This window comes from Psammomys obesus, unplaced genomic scaffold, assembly GCF_907164565.1.
Source record: "Psammomys obesus unplaced genomic scaffold, mPsaObe1.curated_primary_1811, whole genome shotgun sequence".
Taxonomy (NCBI): domain Eukaryota; kingdom Metazoa; phylum Chordata; class Mammalia; order Rodentia; family Muridae; genus Psammomys; species Psammomys obesus.
The window spans coordinates 28,363,307-28,367,845 of NW_026592890.1; the positions used below are offsets into that span (position 1 = coordinate 28,363,307).

Sequence of the window (4,539 nt, forward strand, 5' to 3'; positions counted from 1 at the left end):
GGGAATTTCACAGACTCTTAGTTGTAGTTTTCTTTTCTTTTATTTGCACCCTGGCTTGGTTAATGCTAGCATCTTCTTATCAAAATTTCCACAGATCTTGTCAAGTTTAGAGGTTACACTTTTTTTTTTTCCTTTAGAATTATTTCATTGAATCATAGATGTACAGCAGCTTCTTAACTCCACACACATGCTTAAATTTTTAAAGAAAAAAAAATGTTTTGTCATATTACACCATGATCCTGGCTAATAGCTTTTCAAAACTTTGGAGAAAAATCTTAAGAAAGGTTCACATGCCACCTGAAACTTACAAACTTAACATTACCAAAAGAAGGGATGCTTTCACACTCTTACAAAGACCACTTGAAAGAAACAACAATTAAAAAGCTAAGAAATGGTCTCAGAGGCATTTTTAACAATCCTTCCTCCACAGTAAGGTAATGGTATTAAATAGTCCAATCCATTTACAAAATGGCTTCCTGCATCCGCTCTGGTGTCTTCTGCCATACGTGCATGACTGAGATAAGAGTTTCCTTCACGTTGTTATTTCGATAGCCTGAAGCTGTTCCGTTACCTCTGGGCGCGCGACCTCCTCTATTTATACAGTAAAGCTCACGCTAATCAGGAAGAAGCTCAGAGTTGGCTCCTCCCACTATAGCCACCACTTCCGCCAGGACCATAGTTTCCTCCACCATATGGTTCCCCTGTGTTCCCTTTACCACAAAAGTCTCCACTCTTCATTGGACCATAGTTAAAAGGTCCCTGGTCATAATTTCCAAAAGTGTACTTTCCACTTCGGCAACTCCCTCCTCCATAGTTTTCATATCCACCTCTGTAGCGATCACGCTGGGTGCCGTATGCAGGTCCTCCAGCAGCATATCCTCCTCTTGCTCCGCCGTAACCAGGGCTACCTCAAAAATTGCCACCCTCAGGTCCTCCTCCATACCCATATGATCATCCTTAAATCCATGCCCCTTCTCTATCCACCAGATCCCCTCTAAAGTTGCCTCCTGATCCCAGTACAAAATTGCCACCACCACCACTAGAATCCCCCCAAACCAAAGCTTCTTCCTCTTCTACTCCTAGAACTTTGGAATTCTGCATTTATTGTCTAGACAATGCCTTTCTAACTTCTGCATTGTGACCATTGATGGTAGGATATTTTTATAATACAATTTTATCCATAGGATCATGGTCATCAAAAGTAACAAAGCCAAATCTTTTTGTTTTCCTTTCTTTCCAGTAATTATTTCAACACTATCAGTTTTTCCATACTCTTCACAGTAATCTCGAAGGTGGTGTACCTGAGTACCTTCTTTAATTCCACCAGCAAGCAGCTTCTTCATCATCACATGGGCTCCTGGTTTTCCAGACTGCTCTCTTGTGAAGCACGTTTTGGCTCAGCTACCCTGCCCTCAATGGAATGAGGCCTTGCAAACATGGTAGCCACAACCTCGGCCATTGATGGGAAAGTTACAAAGCCAAATCCTCTCGATTTTTTACTTGCCAGATTCCTCCTAACCACATGGTCTGTGAGCTTTTTCTGTTGCTCATAGTTGCTTCTCAAACTCTCTGCAAGCGGTTTCAAAGCTTAAACCACCAATCAAAAGCTAGAGAGTGGTTCCTTTTTTCTCTCCATCGAGGACTCATTCTCTTCAGCCCGATTTCCCTCAGCCGAGTGAGATGAGAAAGCCCTCCACAGAGAGACAGACAGACAAATAGACACACACACGCACACGCACACGCACACGCACACACCACACACACACACACACACACACACACACACACACACACACACACACGAGACTCCTGACACTGTGGTGAGAGCAGCCGCTGCTCCAGAGATTACAGTGTTGGAAGCATGTGCACACAGGACCAGGTGCCAATGCTACCTGAGGTTACGCTCCCAGTGTTCAGCTCATTTCACAGTGCTGTGGCTGTTCAGCCTTATTGTAAACTATTTTTCTCCACTGGTCACCATGACAAGGATTCTTGCCGTGTTCTCACCACTGTGAGCCATCTCAGTCCTTAGAGTCCTCTGAGGTTTTTCTACCTGGGTCTTTCTATGGCTTCCTTCTATGGCTTTCTCCCTGTAGGCTTGTCTCTTCGCTGTTCTGCTTAGCCAACTGACCCCATGCCCCAGATTGCTGCAATTACCGTATTAGTCACACATTCACTGGGGATTTCTTTTATGAACTCACAGCTAGTTATCTAAGGTTTCTAGGTGTTCAGCATTTAGACATATTCAGCTATCTCATCTCTACCCCTTATCTTCCTTTTCTTGCTTTCTTTCCTTCAGAGCGGACAGTAGGATTGCAGGAACACTCTGGATAACCAAGTGTGATACTTTCTATTCCTCTTCTCAATATTTCCAAAACTAAGCCTGAAATTTATTCTGTTGTTTTTCTTTTATTTTGTTTACTGCTCTACCTTCCTATTCATTCCAGTCGTTTTTATTTTTCTGTACAATTCTTGCCGGGTGCATGCCTGTAATCCCAGTTTTCAGGGAGGCAGAGGCTGGCAGATCTCTGTGAGTTTGAGACCAACCTGGTCTACAAAGTGAGTCTAGGACAGCTAAGGCTACACAGAGAAACCCCATCTAAAAAAAAAAAAAAAAAAAAAAAACAAAACAGAAAAAAAGACAACTCTTTTCTTGCATCAACAATGGCCTTCATGAATGAATGAATGAATGAATGAATGAATGAATGAATGAATGAATTATTGGTTCTAGAATTTCATCTATCCCATGCTGGTTTCAAAGTTAATATGTAACCAAGAATGCCCTTGAATTTCTGATCTTCTTACTTCCAACTCCCAAGAGCTGGTATTAAAGACAGGTAAACTACACTTGGTTTAGTCATGCTGAGATTAAAGGCAGAACTCTGTGCAGGGTAAGCAAGCATATTGCCAACTGAGCTACCCCCAGACTAAGAGTGGCTTTTATAATGTACAAATTTGATTAAGGCACTTAAATTTAAAGCCGTTCAATGGCTTTTCAACAAGTGTTATGGTGGTTGCCAGGAAGTGGAAGGATGAGGAGGCAGAATGGTGATGACGATGGGGGTGGGTGGATATGGGGAGATTCTATTTAATGACAATATGTTATATATTTCAAAATTTCTGAGAGAAGCTAATTTATTTATTACACATTGTGATTAATATATCAGTCCCTTATGTTGAACACACACACATACACACACAATTTTACTTGTCAATTATTCATTGATAGAAAACAATTATAAGGCTGTTTATATGACTGTTAGTTATCTGGCTAACAAAGTGCCAAGTTCAGAACCTACAGATGGGTCACTGCTTGCCCTTGCAGCATCTTCTCCTTTTCATTTTTGTTTAATTATTTATTTTAATAGCTATTTAATATTATCAGAACACATTAATTATTCAAGTTAACGGATTTCACTGTGATATTTCCACATGTGCAGACGTCATATTCTTCCATCTCTAGCTTCGCGATAAAATTCTTTTATCTATTCTAGTCTTGTAAGCTTCCAGCTTCCAGAGGTCTACACCTCCCACTGCTGTTTCTCGTGCATGGTGCTCCTTTTTATGCACATCAACCCCCCTCCTTTATCTGTGGATTCCTATGTATCTATTTGCCAAGCCCTCCCTTCCTCCAAGAATCCTTCCTGAGATGAAGTCCATCTTGTGTACAGTCCCAAGGTGCTGAATTTTCCTTGCAATGCTTGGCACCACCTTTGTTCTTGTGAGTTTCAGCAGCTTCACATTCTCTGGCGTAGTGTCTGGACTGTTTGTGATAGAGTATTTGTGTCTTGCCCAGTGCATTGTATAGAGAAGACACCCAAGTCTTGGAGCCCAAAGAGGATCCCCTACATAAAAATAAATTGAAGGAAGAAGTCAAGTTCTAACAGTGCCAAGCATGAGCATCTACTGACACATGTTGAGAACAGAACCTTTAGGCTCTTAGGGAGAAGTCAGAAGTAGAGTAAGCCAAATGACATCCCCTAATGGGACACTATTACGTGCAGACTGCGTTTTCTGTTAACCTGTGAAGTATGTTACATGCACCATGTCATGTTGTCTTTAGTGATATGTAACGAAGGAAACATTTTTCTACATGGAGCAGATGAGGAAAATAGGCTAAAGGAGGGTAATTGCTTGGCCAAAATCAACTGACAGAGCTAGGATTGGATGCAATGTCCAAAGTTCATAATCTGCCTTGAAAGTTAAAGTTAACTTAGTAAAGTTAACAAATGTGTATTTTGATGGGTGTGGCACACCACAATACCCGTACTATTCTAATAAACACAGCGAGAACAATGAGAGGAGCCATGTTCTATTTGGCCAGGCATTACTACCAGCCTTGAAAAATGTCCTGTATCACATGGAAGTATATGGTTGGATCACACAGAGTATTTTGTAGCTGTTCTTCATGAGATGCTGGAATTTCACTTCTTAGCAGCCCTGAGAAGATAACTCAGCATATAACTGCACAGATGATCTCAGTATCATTACTCCGAACAAAGGAAGTCAAAGTTTTAAAACAGCAAAGTTCAAAACACA

General features: G+C 41.2%; 1 pseudogene; it reads right to left on the bottom strand.

Annotated features, from left to right (window-relative positions):
* Positions 1-1,101: 1,101 nt before the first annotated feature.
* On the bottom strand, positions 1,102-4,309 carry LOC129683314 (heterogeneous nuclear ribonucleoproteins A2/B1-like; annotated as a pseudogene).
* Positions 4,310-4,539: the final 230 nt, after the last annotated feature.